This window comes from Bos grunniens, chromosome 1 (assembly GCF_055505025.1).
Source record: "Bos grunniens cultivar Pamir isolate PY7600 chromosome 1, Bosgru_T2T1.0, whole genome shotgun sequence".
NCBI lineage: Eukaryota > Metazoa > Chordata > Mammalia > Artiodactyla > Bovidae > Bos > Bos grunniens.
The window spans coordinates 23202282-23228097 of record NC_141165.1 but is presented as its reverse complement, the minus strand read 5'-3'; the positions used below and the strand labels follow the sequence as shown (position 1 = coordinate 23228097).

Sequence of the window (25816 nt, the reverse complement as noted above, 5' to 3'; positions counted from 1 at the left end):
GGAGGAAGCCCATGCTGTGAGCAGTGAGAGGAGTAAACGGGGGTGGCGCAGGGAACCCAGCCCCGTCTGTGCTCCAGGTCCCCATGGCACAGCTGCTCAGAGCTCTCACATGGCTCCCCAGACCCCTGTGCTGTGGTCGGCGCATGTCCCCTTGGGAAGCACTGAACTCCGTGGTTTATGGAGTTCTGAGCTCTGGGGCCAAGCTCTCTCCCATCCCCGATCAATTGCTCCCTGTCACGAGCTGATCTTGTTCCAGTTCTTTACTTTCTGGATCATAAAGTTGTCCTCTGTGTGACTTAGGAGGCTCTCTGGTGCTGGGCATTTATAACCCAGAGATACCTGTGCAGTCAGCAGCCCCCATTAGTGCGCTGCTTGACGATTTAGCTGTCCCCTCTGAGGCCAGGTTTAGATCTATCTGTTTCCCCAGGTGTCACTTGCCTGGCATCCGGATAAGACTGGATGGCTTCCCAGCAAGTGCTCTGGCAGCAAGGGCAGCCAGTGGCCTGTGCTGCTGTAGTTTCCAAAGACACAGAGCAAGAACTGCAGATGGGCACCCTGGCCATGGAGGGCAGGGGACAGCACCCCTTCTGGCCAGGCAGGCAACCTTCTGGACCTTGAGGTGAACCATCGGTGGAGAGGCTTTCAGAAAAGGACATGGAACCAGGGGCAGGGAATCCACCATCAGCTTCAAAATCAGGTGAGAAACAAGAAGCAGAAAATCCCAGATGGGGCTAGGAGCACACTCTCAACACAACAGCAGGGGCCACAACAGCAAGGCCGGGGTGATGTAGGTCAGGAGGGATGGGATTTGAGTGTTCAGGGAAGAGAGAGGGAAGAAGAGGGTCTTGAGATTCCCTTTCATCTGCTGTCTCATTGCAGCTGGGGGGATGAATAAGACAGGTCTTTGCAGGGACTTCCTTGGAGGCCCAGCAGTTAAGACTCTGGACTCCCAGTGAAGAGGGTACAAGTATAATCCCTGGCTGGGGAACGAAGGTCCTGCAAGCCACACAGTGCAGCCAAAAAAAAAAGATAAGACAGGTCTTTCCTCCAGGAGCTCACAGCACAGAGGGGGAGGGACAAGGCTCCATGCTGTCCCCAGCTGCTCTAGACAGTCTCTTTCCTGTAGGGAGCCTCTGGTGAGACTGTGGGCACAAGGGATTTTGAGGGCATTGGCAGCCTTAATGCTGGCAAAGATCCCTCCACTACACCAGGACCATTCTGTACTTATGTTCAAAGCTTCAGACAGTGTGCAGCAGCAAGCTGATGCTCTGTCAACATTCATGCAATGTCTGTCTTGATTTAACTAGGAACACAAACAAGTTTTGATTCCAAACACTGACCAGAAGCTTGGTCAACATCGTCCTAGAACCAGAGGGAAATCTGGAGGCCCATGAGTTGCATGGGGTTGCCTCCCTCAGAGGCATCACCAAGCTCCCCAAGCTTACAGCTCAAAAGAGAGATTCCTGTGGAGCCAAGTCTCAAGATCAGATTCCAACCTTCATCTTCAGAGCAGGGCGGCCCCTTCACTCCCTGAACCAGCCCTCAGATCCCCACAGCATAAATCACAAGCTTCTAAGGTGTCTCAGATGAGGTCCCAATATTGAACTCATTTACTGTATGACCTTTCAAGAAAAACAAAAAGAAAAGGCAGTTTTCCCTTGTAAGTGACCTGGGATTAAAGTTTCCAAATTGCAGCTAGAGAAAGTGGAAGCTAAGGAAGTCTGGGGAGAAATGGATGACTAAAACAAACAGCTCTGGAAAGGGGCTGGCTTCCAGGCTTAGCCATAAGTGAAAGTCCTGAAGGAGTTTAACTGCACACCTCAACTCAAGACGGATTCTTACCAAGGGGAGTGGACAGCTGTGCCAATCGTGACGGGCATGGCCTGTGTGAGTGGTCCCTGAACGCTCCTTGAGGTTGGGACATCTGAGCTGAGGTCTGACTTAAATGAAGTGTGAAGAAAGGGAGCAGTGATCTGCGCAGAAAGATCAATATTGGAAAGGCTGCAGATTGGAAGAGAGCATGAAGCAGGGCGAAGAACAAAAGCAGGCAGGCAGGAAGGGGTCTCTGGCCAGAGGAATGTGGTTTACATCCACCAGGGTAAGGGTAAGGCAGGCAGACCATGCAGGTCTCTGGGGACAGTTCAGTGTAGCTGGTGAGTAGGGGTTCTGAAAATTCTCTCCAGACCTCTTCCTTTGCAGAGTTAGAAAGGAATAGGCTAAAAGGGTATATTTTTTCTTTACAGGGCTAACACCCTTACAGAAACAGAAGTTCTTGGGGTTCCACCTTGAAGCAGGGAAACAAATCAAATGCCAAGGCTTTACCCCAAACTCGAGGAGGACCAGCCCTAGTTCGAAACACTGATGGAGAGTAGATTTGGTGCCTCCATCAAAGATGGTGCACAGATCTGGCTGAGCTTTCCTCCTCCTCTGTGGGCAGAAGAGCTTTCCTCCTCTCCTAGGGACAGAAAGGCGGAGGGAGGAGTAACTGGGTGCTTTAGCTGGGGCTCAGGTGTGAAGACAAGTGGCCCACAGACCAGGCACGCAGAAAGTCAAAGAGGGAAGAGAAACGGCAGGTGTGCCCAGAGCTGCCCTCGGGAAGTGTGAACGATATGAAAAGAAACAAAGGGCAGGGACGATCACTACCAACTGTATAAAAAATAAAAAGAAATATAGAAACATAGCATGAAAAGAAAACAGGAAAAGAACTCAGTATGAAAGAAAATACAGTCTAAGAAATAGAAAAAAAATCCATAAAGATTTATTTTCAGAAGAATTCATAATATAAAAGCTCAAAACCAGATGATAAAACAAAAAGCCCCCGCCACAAAAAAAAAAAAAAAAAAAGTGTTAGAGATTACAGTTAAAGACACAAGTTATGACGAAAATGGACTTCCCTGGTGGCTCAGCAGTAAAGAATCTGCCTGCCAAAGCAGGAGATGTAGGAAACCCAGGTTTGATTCCTGGGTCAGGAAGATCCCCTGCAGAAGGGAATGGTAACCCACCCCAGTATTCTTGCCTGGATAATCCCATGGGCAGAGGAGCCTGACGGGCTACAGTCCATGAAGTCACAAAGAGTCAGACACGACTAAAGCAACTGAGCATGCATATGACGAGACTAATAAACTGTGGAAAATTCTGAAAGAGATGGGAATACCAGACCACCCGACCTGCCTCTTGAGAAACCTATATGCAGGTCAGGAAGCAACACTTAGAACTGGACATGGAACAACAGACTGGTTCCAAATAGGAAAAGGAGTATGTCAAGGCTGCATATTGTCACCCTGCTTATTTAACTTCTATGCAGAGTACATCATGAGAAACGCTGGACTGGAAGAAACACAAGCTGGAATCAAGATTGCTGGGAGAAATATCAATAACCTCAGATAGGCAGATGACACTACCCTTATGGCAGAAAGTGAAGAGGAACTAAAAAGCCTCTTGATGAAAGGGGAAGAGGAGAGTGAAAAAGTTGGCTTAAAGCTCAACATTCAGAAAACGAAGATCATGGCATCTGGTCCCATCACTTCATGGGAAATAGATGGGGAAACAGTGGAAACAGTGTCAGACTTTATTTTTGGGGGCTCCAAAATCACTGCAGATGGTGATTGCATCCATGAAATTAAAAGATGCTTACTCCTTGGAAGGAAAGTTATGACCAACCTAGATAGCATATTCCAAAGCAGAGACATTACTTTGCCAACAAAGGTCCGCCTAGTCAAGGCTATGGTTTTTCCAGTGGTCATGTATGGATGTGAGAGTTGGACTGTGAAGAAAGCTGAGCACCGAAGAATTGATGCTTTTGAACTGTGGTGTTGGAAAAGACTCTTGAGAGTCCCTTGGCCTGCAAGGAGATCCAACCAGTCCATTCTAAAGGAGATCAGTCCTGGGTGTTCTTTGGAAGGAATGATGCTAAAGCTGAAACTCCAATACTTTGGCCACCTCATGCGAAGAGTTGACTCATTGGAAAAGACTCTGATGCTGGGAGGGATTGGGGGCAGGAGGAGAAGGGGACGACAGAGGATGAGATGGCTGGATGGTATCACCGACTCAATGGACGTGAGTTTGAGTGAACTCCGGGAGTTGGTGATGGACAGGGAGGCCTGGCGTGCTGCGACTCATGGGGTCGCAAAGAGTCGGACATGACTGAGCAACTGAACTGAACTGAACAATATTATAAAGCAAAGCAGAAAAAGCTACAGAATAGGTTGGGTTTAAAACTGAACTACTGACAGAGTAAATACATAAAAAATAAGTGGTGAGCAAAGAAAAGGGTCAGAAACTATGGGTGACAACTGGTATTCCTAAATTAAAGCCCCCAGCCAAAAAAAAAAAAGGACTCAGTATTCAGAGACCCAACAAAGAAATCTCCTAAAAATGAAGGAATTATGGGTAGAGTCACAAGCATTCAAACATTGCCTGATGAAGGTGATGAATTTCAAAGGTAAGGAGGTGCTGGCAGGCAGAGGACAGCCAGTCAGCCCCATGGGAGGCACAGGTGAGACTCAGCTTGTGTACAGTGACCCTGCATCCCAGGCAGATGTTCTCATGGATATAGAACCTCAGGTAACAGAGAATCCTTCTAGGGGGAAAAGAGTACTTAATAATCAAATTCAGTCAATCAAGAGATAAATCAAAATGATGAATTCAATGGACATGGGTTTGGGTGAACTCCAGGAGTTGGTGACGGACAGGGAGGCCTGCCGTACTGTGGTTCATGGGGTCGCAAAGAGTCGGACACGACTGAGCGACTGAACTGAACTGAAATGAATACCGAGTAACCGAAAAAGCAACTGGGAATTGTTATAGTATTTTAAATAGAGAAATAAAATAAAAACATTTTGAAGTTGTTATAAACCCTAAAATTTTTAAAAATTAATTAATGAAAATTAGGAAGTAGGGAAAGGTAAAGAAATAGAAGAAATAGAAATATACCTACTTCCTCATCTTTAATAGAAAGGGGTTAATAGTTACTATTTAAAATTGAAATATGAAGTTTAGAATAACGATTCAAATCACCCAGTTTTTTTATAATATTCTTTCTTATCGTTACAGAATCTTTCAGGAAATATATTTTCTGGTGAAGAAACATTATCAAATGTAGCAATAGCCTCCACTGTATATTAGTTTCTTTTTCTTCAGTTACATTTAAATAAAATTAAATTAATATTTTCACTATTACCGTTATCACATTTTTCTAAAATTATTTCTGATTCTCAATCTATCTTTATAAAGCTATAGTGAAGACAGATTATAGAGACATATCTATGTTGACCTAAAGAAACTATAATTTCTGGATTTTTTGAGTTGTTTTTTACTTTCCTCTTTATACTTTTGTTTTGCTTCTGTGAAATGTTAATAGAAATGTGTAACTTTAATAAAAACAAAAAAGTCACTTTTCTTAAAATGTCAGAAACAAAAAGAATATCAATAAAATGTTCCATAAATTAAAGTAATATTGTATGATTTCCATGCTTAGTAATACCTGTTCACTGGTATTGGTATTTTACCTATATGGTAAAAATACTTTCAGAATCTCCCTTTACACAGTTTCAAAAAGGTATTTGTAATTTTCTCACTCTGATGCAGTAAATAAGCACACTGATTCACTTTTTTTTTTGCCCCTGTCTCATCCTCTAATCAAATATTCAGAACCTTTCTGATGGACATGACTTCTGTCACCTGTCCCTTAGACCTTGATTCATCGCTTCCCCTGGGATACCAGAAACACAAGCATTGCGAAGTTTTGAAACATTTGCAGGAATCTATTTAATTTACCCCAGAAGACCTCTGTAGGTGTCTAATTCCTCAGCCTGCTAACAAATATGGTAGGAGAGACAACCAAGTCCCCGGCCTTGAACTCTGATCCCAGTTCAGCACATCCCAGTACCCACCGGGTCTTCCTCAAGACTGCTCTGTGAGCGCTGACTACTGCACTGCCTTCCACTACTCTCCTTTCTCCACTGCCATACTGTAAAGTATCCCCAACAGCAGTGACTCAAAACCTGAGTATTCTGGAACTGAAATTCTCAAAGCATACAGAAGTAAATCCAGGGATACCAGAATTTCATGAAAAAAAGAATCTGTGTTTGGGGAGGGATTACTGTATACACAAATCCCTGTAAGTAATACAAGTATAAATCAGGTGAATCTGGACACCTGAATCTTTATACCACGTATCTGTCATGGTCACCCTAGCCAGGATCCACTAACAATAAGAGGGGTGGGGGCGGGCATCTTCTGGTGTGATTAATCCTGTTTTCAGTCTAAGGGCACATTCATTTACTGTGACAAGTGAAAGAGAAAGTCACTGAATCGTGTCTGGCTCTTTGCAACCCCATAGACTATACAGTCTATGGAATTCTCCAGGCCAGAATACTGGAATGCATAGCCTTTTCTCTTCTCCATGGGGTCTTCCCAACCCAGGGATCTAACCCAGTTCTCCCACTTGCAGGCAGATTCTTTACCAGCTGAGCCACAAGGGAAGCCCTTCATTTACTGTGGTTGCTCTTATTAGGGCCGTTAGCACTTCAAGACACAATTTATAGAACCTCACAGTGATTCATTCTGCTCATGTTTACTCATTTGATTAGGCTAACTGCTCCTCTTAGAAAAAAAAATACTTAAGCTGTTCTAGAAACATGGTTATACATTAAGCTGAAGACAAAGAGATGCCAACATATTCAGTGTGTGCATGTGTTTATTTATCAGATCCCATTAGTGCTCTTGAGCTCTCGCCTACTTGTGCCCAGCTCGGAGCTTGGGACTTTATATTCATTCTCTTTCTACCATAATAGCTCCTCTTGGCTGGCAAGCATTTCTCAATACAGAGCCTTGCACCCTGGCTCGGAGGGATGGAGCTCCTGGCTTAGACTGCAGAGTTAGGACTTGGGACTCCCTCCAATCTCAGTGCAAGGCAGGTGCCTTAACGGATTCTAGCTCAGGCTCTGGAACACAGCCAAACACCACGATTTCTGCTCAGCCATGGACAAGCTGCTCATAATCCCAGGATTCACGGCCCTCCTTGGCAAAAAAGGAGCTGACAAAAGTATATATCCCATAGGGTTGTTGTTGTATTTGTCTGCTCGGCTGACATAACAGAATATCACAAACTGGTCACCTACGCATCAGGAATTTATTTGCTCACAGTCCTAGAGGCTGGAAGGCTAAGTCAAGGTGCCAGCACGATTGGTTTCTGGTGAGATCTAGCTCCTCAGCTTGCAGATAGCATCTTCTGATTGTGCCTCACGTGGCCTTTTCTCCATGCATATGTGGAGAGAGAGGGCTAGTGTCTCTCCCTCTTCTTATCAGAGTCCCACCCTTATGACTTCTTTTAACCTTCATCACCTTGTCAAAGGCCCTACCTCCAAATACAGTCACAATGGAGGTTAGAGCTTCAATTCTGGAATCCTGTGGGGACACAGTTCAAACTTGCGGGGATGATTAGATGAGTTATGCATCTAACGCACTTAGGTAGAACAGTGCCCGTACATACTACATGCTTAATAAATGTTAGCAAGTATTATTATTGATCTTGTTGTTAGCAAAAGATTGCATCATCACAGACTAACACTTGAAGAGTGAGCATCCAATATTTCACAGTTCTCTCTAGGTGAGCATCTTGATGAGCTGAATGAGGTAAGAAAGGGAGTGAATGTCCTTCACCTTTAGAGCAGGTAAGATCAGCTATTTCCACATGTGAATTAGTCAAAGATGAGAAAGCCATATGAGCACAAGAAGGATAATGGAATGAGTTTCACAAAGATGAAATTTTCATAAAGATTAAATTCTTAGATGTATAAATTCTGAGATTATAACCCTCTCTCCTTTTTTTTTTTTTTTTTTAAAACTTAAGCTGTTCCCAGACAGTGATGACACACAAGTTGAAGAGAAGTTCTTTTTTTGGTGTTAAACTGACCTCCCTTTAAGAAATTATGCACCTGTGATGGAAAGCAGTTCTCTTGTTTTTGTTCAAGCAGTGGTGTGTGTAATATCATTAATAGCGATTTTATATTAATTACCTGTATTTTGGAGAGCATTTTTGGTCCAAAAGTCTGGATCAATCCATGGGCTGGACTGTGGTCCAATGTGAACTGAAAAATCAGAGTTCTCTGTCCCAGGCCCCACTTTTCAGATGGGTAAGTTGGATTATGACCCCACCTGGCTTCCAAGTGCCCTGGCTGATGCTGAACTTCAGCTGGTCCCTCAGGCTACCTATCGTCTGGAACCAGCCGCAGGTTAGCCAGGATGCTAACTGCCACACACACAGATGTTTATAAATGCACATGCTTATTTGTGAGGATTGGCAATTAAGAAAGCTCATTTAAGCTGCACTGCATCCGACAGGAATGAGTTAAAAAAGAACCATGCAAGAAATAAAGTACCCTGAATGAACTCTGGCTAAATCCACTGAATATTGTCACTACTTTTCTCAAATGAAAAAGATGGTTCCATGGAATAATCATGAGGGATTCTCCCAGCACTCACATTCTTTAATTATCTGGAAAAGTCACTCCCCAGAAAAGTGGGATGAAGCTAAGGAGTTGGCAGCTGAATGATCATATCGTGACCTGCTGTGTTAAGCCTCAATTTATAATCTAAAGAAATGCTGGAAAGTCAGATGTTTTTATTTGTGCCTCACTCCTGAATTGCTACAAGTGAAGCCCCCGTCCAAGGGCCATGATCTGGGCGAGCACATTTTCTGCTGGCTGGAGCCCAGCTTGACTTCTGACCAGTCACTGCCCAGCAGCCCATGGCCACTGGCTGTCAGGATCAAGCCAATGATTCAGGCTTGAACCACCCTGGTCTCAGAGTTAAGGGGTCCTGCCAAACAAAGCCAACAGGTAACACGAACTAAGCCATCCTGGGTGAGGGGCAGGTGTTCTGGGAAGAAAGTAGCCTCCTTAAAGTAAAAGTAAGAACAACAATAATAACGTGAGTAACTTGAGTACTAATATTTAATGAAGGTTTGCTCTTTTCTACCTAACATGATGAACATTTCACTCATCTCATTTAATCCTCCCTGCATTCCTAACAAACAGGCTCTAATATTATTCCATTCTTAAGAATGAAATAATGTCATCTGCAGCAATACGGACAGACCTAGAGATTACCATCCTAAGTGAAGCAAGTCAGACAAAGACAACTATCGTGTGATTTCATGTAAATGTGGAATCTGAAAAATATGAACTTATTTACACAACAGAAACAGACTCACAGCCAGAAAACAAATTTATGGTCACCAAAGGGGAAAGGTGTGGGGGGAGGGATAAATTAGGAGACTGGGATTAATATATACACACTATATTTAAAATAGGTTACCAGCAAAGATTCTCTATACAGCACAGGAAACTATGCCTCAATACTCTGTAACAGCCTAAATGGAAAAGAATTTGAAAAGGAATAGATGCATGCACATGTATAATTGACTTCGCTGGACACCTGGAAGTAACACAACATTGTTAATCAACTATGTTCTAATATAAAATAAAAATTTTTAAATATCATGTCATTTTATAAACAAGAAATCTGAGTCACAAGTAGCAAGTGGTAAAGATGCTCATTGAACCCCTCCAAGTGCATGCCACCGAAACCCTCCAAGGGGCAGAAGGATCCCAGGGTCAAGCTAAGTCCTGTGGGGTAGTTACTGAAAGTGGCCCACAGTCAGAACCCAAGGATCAGGACTGGGAAGCCAGGTTTAATCATGCAATAAAAAGGACTCAACTGAAAATGTGATGCCAGGGTGGTGGCCCTGCAATCCAGCTTCCCTGTGGAGTGACCTCGGCTGGGAATCGCAAACTCCATGAGGTCTCCATGAGGTCGTGCTCGAGACCCCACGCCTTTCACTGCAGCCACTCAAGAGCCTGGCCACAAAGTAGACTACAACATGACTGCTCCCGCTCCGCACTGCTCTGTCTCTCCTCCGGCCTCGGGCCCCACCCTCACATGCTCCACTCCGACCTGTGGTAGCACATCAACAGGGTTTCCCTGGTGGCTCAGCGATAAGAAGTCTGCCTGCAATGCCGGAGACCCAGGTTTGATCCCTTGGTCGGGAAGATCCCCTGGAGGAGGGCACAGCAACCCACTCCAGTATTCTTGCCTGGAGAATCCCATGGACAGAGGAGCCTGGCAGGCTGCAGTCCAGGGGGTCACAAAGAGTCGGACATGACTGATGACTGAGCGACTAAGCAGCAGCAGCAGCACATCAACCCCTCAGGACACTACGCTGTCCCTTTCGGGGGCTTTTGCCCCACAACTCTGTGGGCCCCCTCATCCCAGGAATGCATGCCTGGATCTGTGGTGAGACGTTTAACATAGCAAGAAGGGCTCCATGCAGACCCTTGGGCTCGACGCTCTGAACTCTCTAGAGCTCCCAGGGTGAGGGCCCTTCTCTCTCCACTGCTTGGAAGCAGCTAATCCATGCCCCCTGCCCCTCAACCTTCCAGAGAGGCCTCTTGAAGAGCTAGTACTGCACCTTGCTGCCTGCTTGTCATGTGGTGCTGCCCCAGCCGGCTCCTGTTCTCACTGGGGCTTCTTCCCTGGAGCTCTGTCTCCACTCCCTGAAGCCCCATCCCACCCAGGCCTGGGCTGTGGAGGGGGGCTCTCTGAAGGCCACTATCAGGGCCACTGTCTGTGCCTCAGTAGTGGGGGAGAGCAGTAAAAGGAAGAACCCCCACCGGGAGGGATTACCCGTGCCCCGAGAAGGGTCATCTCGGGCTGTTCTCAGGCCCTCACTTTCAATGAGTGTTGAGACAGAGGCCAGGACACAGGCCACAGAGCTCAGGACCAAGAGTTCCTGCTTCTTCAGCCCTTGACCCACTTGGAGATTTTTATTATGAACACATTACAGGTAAGAAACTGCCCATGGCCACCCAAGAGTCACCTGCTCCTTGCAGGGCACAGAAAAGGCAAGACCACAACTGAAGTCACAGCAGCTTAACCCTCAGGACACCCTGGGCCCACCAGGCAGGTGAGGGAGGGGGTCGCCCCCACTTTACAGGTGAACTGCTGAGGCCAAGAGTGTAGCTGTCACACAGGGGCAGGGGCGACACTGCGGAGGGGCCCCAGCTGCCAGAACAACAGTCCAGACTTCCACCAGCCACTTCTGTCCTTGAGGGTTTGGGTCACTGCTTGGACAACGGGTCCAGGAGAGAGGGTCACTCTCTGCAGAAAACCAAAGCCCTTCACAGGCCGGGAGATGCCAGGCCCTGGATGTGGGGTTCTGCCACACAGCAGCACCCACTAAGCTTCTGACTCCCTGGAGAGGTTTCAGGAGCTCTGCCCTTCATCTCCCTTCCCCTTCTTGCTCTGAAGCAGCTTTCCCTCTTCTCCCTGGGCCCCTCTCCTGAGGATATGCTCTGGCCAGAGGAGGTGCCCAAACCCAGATGGTGGGGAGATTGAGCACTGAGCCCCACTGAGCCATGAAGGGAACTCAAGAGGCGAGTACTTGACACCTGCAATTAGTCACACACGGAGAACTGTGCTCACAACTAGTTGCACCTGCAAGTGGTTAATTGCTAAAGAGCAAAGGCAATTAGGCACTTACACATCAGCTCCGGGCCACAAGCTGCCAACACAGTAGTCACTAGTACACGCATGGTCACACACGGGTGCATGCACACACACGCACACAGAGTATACACAGGGGTGCACACGCCGATACAAGGGCACACCCACATACACAGAGGTGCACACACAAGAGCTAAACACAGGAGAAAGCAATTCGACCCTTGAGGTTGGAGCCTGAAAGACACTAAGGGGGGAAGCCTTTTTATTAAATGTCAACAAGCTGCACTAGAAAAATCTAGGTTAACCGAAGCCATGTATTGATATATAGGACACAGTCTCAGGCTCCGGCACCAGACAAGAGCAGCCTACGACTGCAGATTGTTCTTCTGATAAAGCCTGAGCAATAGTGGAAAACAAATTGGACCTAGCACACACGGTCAGGCTGCAGAAAGGCGGATGCTTTCAGGCCCCACGGACTGTTGTTGATCCCAGTGTAAACCATTACTTAACTGCAGAGGATGGAGGCGAGCCGTAATTGTTATACATTTTTTTAAATCTCAAAATACTGCTTTGGAAAGTAACACACAAAATCGGAGAGTGACCTTTAAAAATTCTGTTTAATGCCTCCTTTGTAGCCCTTTCTCCCTTCCTCCAGTTTCTCCAAGTTGTGATACTGAGCTGTCATATTTTTCAAAATATTTCCTTTCCAGCAGCCGAGTGAGGAGGAATACATCTGTGCATTTAATTGTAGACCATTCAGACGTGGTAGACTGGAGAACCTCTTCAGCGGTGATGAGACACACCAGGCACAGAACTGGGAGACCGATGGACAGAGCTGAAGATCAGCAATGAGCAGGTTATAAGAGCAGCACCGTCGACTTACAGGGCACCTTCCTACCGGGTCAGCGCCCTCGCCTGCCTTTCGCACCACGTCCCACCACTTCAGTCAAGGCTTTCACTCTATGTCAAGAGCATCAACACCCCCTCCTCCCCCTCCTTTGTTCCTTTCCTCCCTTTCCTTCCTTCCATTCTTCTTTCCCTCCCTCTTTTCCTCCCTCCTTCATCCATTCATTAAAAAGAACTTGAATGATCAGAAATCGCTGGAAATGATCCTTGCCTTCTAAGTGTTCATGGTACAACTGCAGAAAATAATTTTTGTGGTTTTCAGGTCTCTGATTCAGAGAGAAAAAAAATTCATGAGTGTAAAAAATAAGTATAATGTAGCTGTTGAAGAGTAAGAACTTGGACTTGGCCCAAATTTAAACCTTAACTCTGCCACTAGGTAGCTGTGGGATTTTGGACAACTGATTTAACCCCTCAGAGGCTGAATTTACTCATTTGTAAATGGGCATCATCTAGCTAATCACTCAAAATTGTAGTGAGAGCTAAACTGAACTCTGAGCAAAGTGTCTGGCTTACTGCAAGGGCTCAATATTAATGAAAAAATGGTTATTATTATGCTTAACCATTGAAGACATACTTTTGAGGAAAGATCCACTAATACTTGCTATCTTTATGGAAAGCCTGGCTACAGTCTGAAAAAGTTGCATAGATTTTGAACAATCTTGTAAGATTAGGTACTTCTCCAGGGAACCTTTTCATCTCCATATGCTTAGCACCTGGAGCCGTACCTGGCACAGGACAGGTGCTCACTACACATTAGATGAGCAGATGGATGGTTGCTTGCAGGCATGCATGCATCAGTGAAAATGTGAAGAGGGAAAGGACACTGTGAAGAAAGGGCAAAGATACGGATTTTCAGAGACCATTGTGGTATTCCTGTAGCGGTTAAGACAATTTGCCATTTTTCCCAGCTCTCTGTGTCCCAGGGACATGGTGGGGTTGTGCTTCTGGCCGCTGAGTTGTAAATGGAAGTGATGTGTTGTCTCTTCTAAGTCAGGGCATAACTATCAATGTAAGACCCACCAAAGTCCCTCTTCCCTCTCACAGATGACTTTCAATGGCATCAAACACAACCCTTGTCAACCTATGATGAACACAAACTATGAAGAGGGAATAAACAAGTGTTGTTTTAAGCCACTAAGACTTGGAGGGTATTTGTTATTGCAATATAACCAAGTCTCTTGCTGACTGGAACAGGCATAACCGCTCATGAAAATTTAATGACAAAATCTAGAGTGGCTGGAGTGCTGGTGAGAGAACCAGGTATGAGGAACGAGGTACGAAAGCTCACTGGGGGCCACCTTTGACTGCAGGAATGAAGCAGTTGGTCAACATGTGTCCCAGGAGACTCTAATGTGTCAGAGGTGTCTTGGCACGACACAGATGACCCTGCAAAGTCCCATGTCCTGCAAAGTCCCACGTCCTGCCAGTCCTGTGCTCATCTCCTTGCTCCAGCCTTGATTGGGGGAACCTTTGGAGCTCACGGATAAAGTACTTTAAATTTCCAGGAAGCCAACTCTTTACTCCTGTCTCAGAGGGGTTCTCATTCCCTTCACCCCTAAAGATTATTCCAGATGAACTCTCTTCCCTTCAAGGAGATACATGGTTGGTCATGGCTTAGGAGCAGCAGACAGAGAAACCTCAAACCACACAATCCTTAAGCCCTGGCCTAGCAGGATGCTTGGTGATCCACCTGACATGCGCTGAGAGTTTACCCCAGCAGAGTGTGGCAAGGGCCACCTCTTCTCTGGCCTGGTCCTGCCCATGAGAACCAGGTGGGACAATCTATAAACCCTGTCTTCTTCTCCTGGGAATGCAGAAATCAAAGGTATCACCAAAGCCCACTGCTAGCAAGTGTCTCCAGAGGTGAGCTTCTTCCTCTCCTTTCATCCAGATAACACTGAGCCCAGATCAAGCCAGAAGAGAAAAGGCCTGTGTAGTTTTAAAAGCGTGACTGTGAATTCCTAACACCCTTCCCATTTACTGGGATCTACACATCCTTGCCTTGAATCTGGGTGGGCTTACGACTCCTTTGACCATCAGGGTGGCACAGAAGTGATGATGCATGACTCCTGAAAGTAGGTCCTAAAAGCCAAGGAACTTCTACCTTCTTCACAAAAATACTCTAAGAACATGGAAATAATACTCTAAGAATTCAAGGGATTAGATCTGGTAGACAGAGTGCCTGAAGAACTATAGATAGAGATTCACAACACTGTACAGGAGGCAGTGACCAAAACCATCCCAAAGAGAAAGAAATGCAAGAAGGCAAAGTGGTTGTCTAAGGGGGTCTTACAAATAGCTGAGAAAAGAGAAGCAAAAGGCAAGGGAGAAAGGGAAAGATATATCCAACTGAATGCAGAGTTCCAGAGAACAGCAAGGGGAGATAAGAAAGTCTTCTTAAGTGAACAATGCAATGGAAGAAAGTGAAAGTTGCTCAGTCGTGTCCAGCTCTTTGTGACCCCATGGACTGTAGCTCAGTCTCCTGTCTCCCAGGCTCCTCTGTCCACGGGATTCTCCAGGCAAGAATACTGGAGTGGGTTGCCATTCCATACCAGAGGATATTCCCAACCCAAGGATTAAACCCAGGTCTCCTGCATTGCAGGCAGATTCTTTACCATCTGAGCCACCAGGGAAGCCCAAATGCAAAGAAATAGAGAAAAACAATATGATGGGAAAGAGTAGAGATTTCCTCGAGAAGAACCTTGAACCACCTCATAAAAAAATCGAATTGCCCTGAGGCCACCACGCTATGAGGAACCCCCAACCACATGGAGAGGACATCTGTAAGGGTGCAGTCCAGTTCCAGAACTCTCAGCTGAGTTCTGCCTTTTAGTCATCCCAGCCCAGGTGCCAGACATGTGAGTGAAGAAGCCTCTAGAAGATTCCATCTCTCAGCTGTTCAGGTCTCCCAGCTGAGGCCCCAGCCACAGTGGAACAGTGGCAACCCAGCCCTGTCTAAATTCCTGGTCCAGAGAATCTGAGAGCATGATTACAGCAGTTACTAGTTTATCCAACCATTGAAGTGGTTTGTTATGCAGCAAGAGGTAAATAAAACACAGTTCTACCTGTCAAGTTTCCAGCAGTGCAGTGTAGGGACAACCCAAATAACTCTGGCATTCAGACATCCAAATAGCCATGAAAAAATATATGATTTAGAGAAACAGGGTCTGGGCTCAAACACCACCTATAACCATGCATTGACAAAATGGTCTTGTGCTGGTCATTCAAATACTCTCCTTTGCATTTTTCCTTCTACAAAATGGGAATAATGTTCACAGTAATAACCTCCTCACAAGTACGCCCTGCTGCTGTCAAGAGTGAAAAAGGCCCTTTCTGAAATGTTTTCTTGAGGTGAAGAGAATAATTTTAAGCCATGTACAGAGACTGGTGTGAGTTACACACACACACACACACACACACACACACACTGCCAGTTCCCCCTTTCTGAAGACAATGGATGCCTTTATACAAGTTACAGAGAGAACTGAAACACATCAATCTGGTTGGATTTTTTTTTCTTTCTTTCAACATACTCCTTTACTAAAGTTTTAAAATTACACAATAGCTTCCAAAGATCTAATCACTAGATTTCTTCTTAAGATTCTATGTTAAAAATACCTTAAACACACTTCTTCTGTCAGTCAAATCATAATGCAGAAGATACTGTACCATTCTAAATATAAGTTGAGAATATTTATTTCCCTAAGGAAAAATTCTCTGACATCTTGATTTTGTTTCCTTGGGGGCTTTGACAAGCTATATCGTGGGGCCAAAAATCCTGAATGTCTTCCTAGCTTCCAGATCCCAGGACCAAGGCCCTCAGTCCTGCCCTCCATGGGGACAGCATGTTGGGGGAGGAACCCCAAGAAGGCTGTTCTATCTTACTTCTTTGAAGCTGGGTGGCAGCAGCATCCACCAGCCGGCACATCACTGTGAAGCTCTCATACATTATTTCATTCATTTATTCAGCACATGTGCAATGAGTCCTTGTAATAACTACACTGGGCCTAGTGAGGAGCCACAGAAGTGACTTGGAGGCTGTCCTGCCTCCAGGGAGGTCACCATGTCATGAGAGGACTGGGAGAGAGATGGTACTGTGTGATGCATGCCACCAGAGTTGATGCTTACAAAGCACTGGAGACACAGGAGCAAGAATTGCTGACAAGCTTTTGTGGAGGAGACAGGGAAGGCTTTATAAGGAGGAGTCACATGAGCAGACTTGAGCTGTACCAGTAAAATAGAGAGGGAAGGCAAATCCAGGAAGAGGAAAGAGTGTGTGAGTTATATTGAAGACAAGATTCAATTCTGGGAACCTCTTGGCCAGAAGCTTGAGGTGGGGCCACAGGAGACAGGTCTGGAGATAAGTCAGGGACCAGATTACTAAATGCCCTGGTGCCATGGGGGATGGGTTGCATAAGATTTTATCCATCAGAAGTCATGAAGGGACCTAAAGAGTTTTGCATAGGTGGTCAAGACCAGCTTTACTTGGAAGACCCCTGGGGCAGTTGTATGGAAGGTGCACTGAGGGTCCAGGAACAGAGCCAGGGTGACCAGGGAGGGCCCAGCTGCAGTAGAATAGGGGCAAAGGGAAGAAAGGGAAGGTTCCAGAGATCTTGAGTAGTAGAAGGGATAGAACTTGGCAACTCAATGGCTTGGGGAGATGGAAGACTCTGTGGGAGGAGGGAAAAGTTTGGATCTCCAATTTTTGATGTTCTGGAAGCAGCCCCCTGGACCCTCAGAGGGGGCTAAGTCAGCCACAAGCCGATGTGTAAGCATGGCAGAGATGCCAGGCTCCTTCAGTATCTATCACAGTCACGGATCCTCCACACTGGCCTAGACACTGTGGGAAGAAAAATGGAGGATGGAGAAGACACGGGAAAGTCTCCTTTGATTTCTTCCTCCACAGGTGGAGTCATCCCTCCAGCCCGGCTTGGGGAGGCTGGAGGCTCTGTTCCTACCCTGAAGATTTCCCACGTTCACGGGGCTCAGGCCTCCACCCTTTCACTTTCTGTGGATGACCCAGGCGGCATCTTGGGAGAGCGGAAAACTCATCCCACCCATGGTAGGGATGGGAGAGGAAGCAGCTGGGAAGGTCAAGTCAGGGGTGGGGTGAGTGAGGGTGAGCAGAGTCACAGAGGATGACCCTAGTGGGAAGCATGCCCCACTCAAACTGCCACCTTTCACCGAAGGAGCAAATTGGGAACTCCTAACTTCAGGATGGAGAAGGAAATGGCAGCCCACTCCAGTATTCTTGCCTGGAGAACTCCATGGACAGAGGAGCCTGGTGGGCTACAGTCCATATGGTCACAAAGAGTCAGACACGACTGAACGACTAACACAACACAACTTCAGGAAGACTGAACATCCTCAGGGTGATGGTGAGAAACTGAAGTGGGGGACATGGGAAGGAGAGGGACCAGAGGGTACCCTGGTTCCCAAGGGAAAAATTTTGAGACTTGCTATCTTTCCTGAAGGGAAAGCATAGGTTTTGGGGGGCATCAGCATGGTGTGGGCCACAGAAGGACAATGAATGGGATGCAGGACAGGGCATCCACTGTTCCCGGAATGAATTTCCTGCAGCTCCTGCCCCTCTTCTGGCCAGGACTGGGGATTTTCTGAGGCTCTCACACCGCAGGCCCCTCTGTGACATGCAGCCTGGGCTGAAAGTCTGCACACATGCTTCCTTTAGAATAAGCTGTGGCCGTTTAGCAGCTCCAAGTACCTTGGCTCCTCCCCTCCGTTGAGCCATAAAGGTGGGAATGCAGGCAGCCTCAAAGACATGGCTGCCTATCTTAAAACAGTCATAAGGAAGCTTCAGATATTTAATTTTGACAAGTTGGGTCTCAACAAGAAGTGAATGCCTTCCAGAGACCTTACATTTCCAAGAAGAAGGCAGGGCCCCAGGGTTCAAGGCTACAAAGCCTTCACCCACGGGGAGACAGAGATTTATCTCGGCTACTGGTTTTGTTCAGTAGGATTATTGTCTTTCTTAGGGTGTTGGCTACAGAGTACCCAAGTGATGAAGGACAAGCCCTGACCTTTCTTTCCCCAGAAGCACTGGCACCGCAGGGTGCAGATTTAGGGAACTGCATGTGGCATTACAAAAGTATGCCTGGGCCACAGGCACATAGGAAGAGCTGGCATGGCTTCTGAATAACATGACCCCTAAGCTGAAATCCCAAAACCGGCAAGAAGTTAACCAGGGAGAGAAAAAGGGCAAAACTATTCCACAATTAAGTCTAGATGATATCTAAAAGTTGGCAAACAGGCCAAGGGTTCTATGTCATTTCAGGATGGTTTGATCTCTTTTCAACTATTCTAAAAGTTGCTCTTGCCCCACATTGCTTTTACTGAGCATGGTGATGAAGCTGTTCTACATCTGCCAGAGGCTGTAGGCTGCAGTGCCCAGAGGGGCTGCTGCATGGACCCAGCATTTCCTTGACCCCTTCTCCCTGCCCCTGTCCAGGAGCCCAGGTCAGATGAGCTGTGGTTAGGCTACTGCTCTCCAGGCTGCTTCTACAGAGCTCTGAACTCATGTGGGTAGAGACTGAGTGAGTGAAGTCACTCAGTCGTGTCCGACTCTTTGCGACCCCATGGACTATAGTATACCAGGCTCCTCTGTCCATGGAATTTGCTAGGCAAGGGTACTGGAGTGGGTTGCTATTTCCTTCTCCAAAGGATCTTCCCGACCCAGGGATCGAACCCAGGTCTCCCACATTGCGGGCAGACGCTTTACCATATGAGCCATCAGGGAAGCCTTCAACTCATGGCTGCAGAACCCAAGCAGGGAGTGGTAGGGAGGAGCAGAGCAAGAACTGGTGACCATCAAGCAGTCCATGCAGAAGGACCCACCTCTGACTATGAGCGTCAGGACTTTCAGCTACAAATCATCTTAGACCCCTGCCTTTATTTTCCCTTCATCTGTTATCTTCATCTATTCTCCGGATTCTGCCAGTTTATTTATATATATCCAACGTCACTCCCAAAAAGATGTCATGCAGCCCACATACGTGAACACAGGCATCCTCCAGGAGGCAGGATTCTGCCTTTTCCCTCATCACTCTGCCCACTTAGTTCTATTACTTCATCTTTACAGATCATATTTTTGAACCTACTGCCCTTCCCTAACTTTACTCCTGCAATGTCATCTTACCCACAAAGTACAATGTAAATAACATGACCTGCCCCCTAAGGTTACTGAAGGATTAGATGAGATGAGGCAGGCAGGGCCCTCAGCACAGGCGCTGGATCACTATGTGCTTTGTTGGGGGAAGATGAGACCAACCTGTCTGATGCCAGGGCAGCAAGAGCCTCATCAGCGAATCCCACCATGGTCCTCCACCCTGCCTGCCCCCACCCCAGTGGCTGACAGTCATCTGCTTGGTCTTCACCCAGCTCTACACCTGCTCTTTACCCTTATCCTCAAGGCCGGGTCAGGGTACAAGGCCTCTCCTGCCCGGTGCTTTCTGCCCCCAGACTGTCACCCTGATCCCAGCTCATGAGATGTAGCATCTGAGGTCCCCGAATTCTCTGAGTTTCCAGAAGAGTTTCCAACCTCTAAAGAAGATGTGGTATATATATACAATGGGATATTACTCAGCCATTAAAAAGAAAGAAATAATGTCCTTTGCAGCAACATGAATGGACCTAGAGAGTGTCATACTGAGGGAAGTACGTCAGAAAGAGGAGAAATAGCGTATGACATTTATTACATGTGGAATCTAAAGAGAAATGATACAAATGAACTGACAAAACAGAAAGAGAATGAACTTATAGTTGTCTATAGTTAGGGAGTTTGGGACGGACATGTACACACTGCTATATTTAAAATGGATAACCAATAAGGACCTACTGTATAGCACAGGGAGCTCTGCTCAATGTTATGTAGCAGCCTGGATGGGAGAGGAGTTTGGGGGAGAATGCATACATGTATATGTATGGCTGAGACCCTTTGTTGTTCTCCTGAAACTATCACATTGTTAATTGGCTAATCCCAATACAAAATAAAAATTAAAAAAAAAAAAAGAGTTTGCAACTTCAACTACTAACTCAACAGAACAAAGTCAATGGCTTCTGAAACAGCTTTCTTCCTACATGTAAATATAAGATCATGAAAAGTGCCCCCAGAAAAATCAGTGCTGGCTTTTTAAAACTCTAAATCAATATGACGTGTGAAAGTTCTCATTAAGAGCGAGGTGGGGGAGGTCAGAGAAACAAGGAGAATCAAGAAGAACGAGGTGGTGAGAGGGGAGGACAATCAGAGGAACAGAGGGAGCCAGGTGAGGCTGGGAGAGGAGGAGCATGGGGAGAATGAGGAAGGCAGAGAAGCAGGCGCCAGCACTGAAGCTGTTCACGGGGGAGAAGCACTGACAGCTGCCCCTGCAAGAAACAGGGAGACGGGGAAGACCAAGGAACAGGCCTGGGACCCCTCAATGGCTTACAGTGTGTCTCTGGCACTTGGGGGGCAGGAGGACTGTGGGCAATGTGCTGGGAGACGGGTGTGGACAGAAAAGTCAATTATGTCCAGTTGGCAATTGGAGCAAGAAATCAAAAACTGTTTATAGAAGAGGCAGAAGTTCAGGCAGGCCTTGGAGGGTTGATGAGATTTGAAATGTGGATTGCTGGCCTTGAAGGGGGAGGGGCACCAGCAGGCTACCTGTGAGAGCTGGAAAACAATAACGATGATTCATTTGTACTGACCACTCTCTAAGAGCCAGCAGTGCCCTGAGAGCTTTGCAAGCATTAATTCGTTCAGTCCTCCCAATCACCCTAGGAAATAGGTTACGCTCATGCCCATTTTACAGCCGAGAAAACCAAGTAACCTAAGTAACCAACCCAAGGTCATACAGCTAGTAGGTGGTGGTGACGGAGTTCAAAGCCAGAGAGTGTGGCCCCAGAGTCTATACTCTTAACCAAGCATTGGGGACTGCGGTAGTCATAGGTATTGTGGTGCTCCAAGTACAAAAGAACAAGGTGAACAAGAAGAGTCTTAGAATACAGCAACAGGAAAAAAAAAAAAAAAAAAGACCCTTATTGCCCATCCCCCCCATATTGTAACTACTGAGGAATTTTGGGACCCTCCTGAGCAGTATGGCCTATCTTCCCTCCTATCCCATACAAGGAAGAGGTATTTGCCTTACTCTCCTGCCTATATGATAGGTACCTCATCCAATTAGCAAATAACTCACAAAACCCCTACCCCACTCCTTGCCCTCTGGCTATAAAAACCAAGGTCAGTTCTCCCTGGCTATCAGGAAGCCAGCCCAGGGTATGGCAGTGACCCTCCCCTCCCCTACTGTAATAAACTTTACTCTCATCCTGCCTCATGTCTGGAAATTCTTTTCCAACCTGGGCCTGGACCACGACAGGTACATGTGCTCTTTTGAAAGCCTGCCTGAGACATGTGCTTAGAGCAGTGAGGAGATGTAAGAGTCTGTGAGCAGAGGGATGAATGAGCAAGTCTGAGATTTGGGAAGATGAATCTGGAGATGGGGTGAGCCTGGAGTACTGGGGCGGAGTTTGGTCAGAGGCCATTGCAGCTGACAGGGTCTCCAACAAAAACGCAGGGGGACAGGACACACCCTCCATTCAGAGGCAGCTCTAAATCACTCCACAGCATTCTCTGAAGACTGTCCCCTCAACCACATCACCAACTTCCCGCTGGTCTATGGATTCTCCCTCCTGCAGACACGTGTCTGTTTTTCCAGGTCAGACACATCTCAGCATTTCCCCGAAGAGATGGGGCATGCTCTCCTACTTGGGTCTTGCAGTGTCTCCTCTAGGATGAATTGTACCACAAATACCTTCTCCCTAGGTTCCTTAACTACCCCTTCCCCAACCCACCCCATTACTCCTGTGCATTTTAGTTCTGCTCAGTTGATTCATTTTGGGAGACCAGAATACAGACAAGGAGAGCTTCTTCTCAACTTTACCTCTTTTTCCCAGACCTGCAGTGGGCTTCCTCAGAATAAAGAAGAAGAGAGCATTCCCATCAAGCTGAGCCAGGCCTGGCCTGGACCTTGGTCAGCCCTTCATTTCACCATCAGGCCCCCCTGCCCTGCTCCCCAGGAAAGGCAAGGGGCCCTGCTTCTCAGGACAACCAGAAAAGTAGCCCCTTTGGGTGCCCTCCCCTGGACCAGGCTGCAGACCTGGGTGTCAGGGCATACAGGTACCCACAAGCATCTAGCCCACAGGGGGTGCCACGAGGCAAGGCTCCTACAGGAAGACTCATTCCCCACACCCAGAAAGGAAAGTGACTGGGTCAGCAACCTCCCAGCTCGGTCAGCCATCAAATCACCTGTCCTCTGAATCAGACTCCAAATGACTCTGTCCATGGGGCACCCACCAGGGCTGTAAATAAAGCAAGAAGAGGACTCAGACCTACAGGGATGGAGATGCTGCCGAGGACCAGCCGGGAGGTATGGGTGGGCAAGTGACCCACTTCAGTCAGAGCTGCCCAGCCCCTAGACTCAGGGGCTAAGCCGGGCTGTCGCCAGCAAGGCAGGAGGGCCAACTGGGCTCACTCCCATTCAGGAAATACCTCAAATTCACACTCAGTGAAGAGTCACAGGACTGAAATGAGGAGTCCATTACAACTTCAAACATACCCCATTATCCAACCACCCTGCCTCTAAGGGGCTACACGTGAACACATCTCATAAACCCTGCAAGTACCTTCTGGTAGCATAATATCAAGTATTGCAGTTTTTGTGTTAAAAGCATTTGTTGAACATAAACACTTAAATCAGGCTTCCCAAGTGGTGCTAGCAGTAAATAACCTACTTGCCAATGCAGGAGACATGAGATGTGGGTTCAATCCCTGGGTTGGGAAGATCCCCTGGAGGAGGGCATGGCAACCCACTCCAGTATTCTTGCCTGGAGAATCTTCATGGACAGAGAAGCCTGGTGGACTACAGTCTACAGAGTTGCAAAGAGTTGGACATGACTGAAGCAATTTAGCACACACACACGCAAACACTTAAATCATACCACAGTATCTGTAACCCTGTTGTGACATTATCATACATAGATTCTCAGAGAAAGACCGAAAGACCCCAGCAGTCTGCACAGCTAAGGAGCCCTGCACCCCACACTGGCTCACAACAAGGATGCTCTAGAGGGAAGGGCACCCAAGAGGGAGAGACGGCTCTTCCTGGGCAGGTCTTCTCCCCAGAGGAAACACGGGAGACAGGTGTGGCCAAAGGAATAGGCTTCAGGCAATTCTCAGACACTGCAAGTTTCTGTTTCTGATCTGTAATTAAGACCTCCATTTAAGCTGGTAACACTTCTAAAAAAAAAAAAAAAAAAAGACAAAGGAAGACATTTCAATCAGATCTGCTTGGACTTCCTTTCTGCGAATTATTACAAGTGTTAATAGGTGTCTTCATTAAAGTATAACTCAAGAAATATTACAAATTGGGTTCCTCCATCCTCATAGATCTGATGACTCAAAATCAGCAGCGCCTCCCACTGAACTAAAGCAAATTTATCAGAAAGCAAAATTAGCCAATTTGGTCTATCCAGTGGTGGAAATGAGACAAAAATAGGAAACAACGTGGGTTTGCTTTTCTGGGAACAAACATAGTATGTGACCAGATTCCAAACAGGTCAGGAGCCTTAGCTGTTTAGAGATCATCAGAGAGCAGGGCCTGCTGAACCATCGGTTGCTATCACAATCCACGGGCCCTGACAGGTTCCACCTGGGGCGGGAGGTGGGGTTGTATCTAGGGAACCAGTTCTCATGCAGTGAGGAAGGGCAAGGACCAGCTCCTCCTGCACCCAGATCTGGTTCCCATCAGCACCCACACCCTAAATTAACATTCCCTTTAAGAGAAGCGGGGACTCCCCTGGTGGTCCAGTGGTTAAAAATCTACCTGCCAATGCAGGGGACACAGGTTCAATCCCTGGTCCAGGAAGATTCCACATGTTGTGGGGCAACTGGGCCCGTGGGTGACAACTACTGAGCCCATGCTCCACCACAAGAGAAGCCACCTCAATGAGAAGCTTGCCCACCGCAACTGGAGAGTGGCCCTGCTCACCCCGACCAGAGAAAGCCCCAGCCCAGCAATGGAGAACTACCACAGCCAAAAAGAAATACAAAGTAATTAGAAAAAGAACACTGGGCTTGCTTCGCAAATGCAGCCTTCAAGTGCCCCGTCAGGCCTTCGCCACCCACCCAACCATGCAGTGGCCCCAAGCTCCTTCTATACAGAACTTCCAGAGCAGACCCCAGGGGAGACACAATGTCATACACTCTGTCCACCTGCCACTGGAGAGAGAGTGACGCCAGGGCTCAGGGTAGGGACAGCATGGAGAGGGTCCCATTTCAAACGACAGGATCTACTAGGCCCCCCACTGCAGTTTATCTAACCTGCCCTCTTTTCTTCTGGCCTCTCCATATCCTCTCCTCATATCGCTTGTTTCTCAGATTCCCTGGGCCTCTCCCTCAATGAGTTAAGCCTCATGGCTGGAGCGGAAGCACTGTCAGCCAGGGGAAACCTGCATGCTAGCTGACTTTGCCTCCTAAACAGCTCTCCCTGCACATCCTCTGCCCTGACAACACCTCATCTCAGAGGCTTCCAACACCCAGGGCTGATTAGAATTTAAGATGATTTTCCCAGGGAGTTAGAGCACTTTCTTTCTTTCAAGGGGCCTAAGGGTGAAAGGGGGATAAAGCTTAAGTTTCGAGGAACAAATACTTTAGATGTAGAAGAAAACTGTTTAATTGCTTAAGTTCTTACTGGTCTCAAATAATACAGTAGGCGGGTGAGGAACAGGAGAGCTGGGGTGCAGTGTTTTACAAACCTGTTTTGCCTGATGAACCAGTGAGGCAGGGCTCTATACAACTCACTTCTTTTTTTTTTTTTAATTATTATTATTATTTTTTTTACTTTACAATATTGTATTGGTTTTGCCATACATCCACCATGGGCGTACATGTGTTCCCCATCCTGAACCTCCCTCCCACCTCCCTGCCCATACCATCCCTCTGGGTCATCCCAGTGCACCAGCCCCCAAGTTTCCGGTATCCAACAACTCACTTCTGATCTGACCTGGCCTGGGAGTTTCTACTAGCCACCCCTGCACCTTCTCGTTCTGCAGCCCTGTGCCCTGGAGGAGCCCAGCCTCTCCATGCATCCAGTTGAGTTAACAAGAAGACCCCTCCCCACACACCCTCAAATATCCCTGCCTTCAGGCAGTGCACATTCTAGTGTGAAGAGACAGACAATACACACAATAAGTAACACACTACGCTAGGGATGATAAGTGCCATGGAAAAAATAAAGCGAGGTAGGGTAGACGGGAGAGCTGTTAAGGGTGGTCTACACTGTAAGTAGGGTGGTCAGGGCAGGGGGCACCGAGAAGGTAACAATCAACTAAAGGCTTGGAGGAGAAGGAATCATCT

At 47.0% G+C, this 25816-nt stretch overlaps 1 protein-coding gene and 1 long non-coding RNA gene across 4 annotated transcripts in view; one reads left to right on the top strand and one right to left on the bottom strand.

Annotated features, from left to right (window-relative positions):
* EPHB1 (EPH receptor B1) overlaps positions 1 to 25816 on the bottom strand; it is a 471534-nt gene that overhangs the window by 260444 nt on the left and 185274 nt on the right. The gene's annotated exons all lie outside the window — the stretch shown is intronic.
* On the top strand, positions 10599 to 12602 carry LOC147379129 (uncharacterized). Of its 3 annotated transcripts, none has more exons than XR_015132433.1 (2): positions 10599 to 10846; positions 12216 to 12602. It is a non-coding gene; the product is annotated as an uncharacterized LOC147379129 (long non-coding RNA). The 3 variants fall into 3 exon arrangements; XR_015132423.1 differs by lacking the exon at positions 10599 to 10846 and adding an exon at positions 11331 to 11435 and having other exon boundaries at positions 12219 to 12602; XR_015132425.1 differs by lacking the exon at positions 10599 to 10846 and adding an exon at positions 11332 to 11435.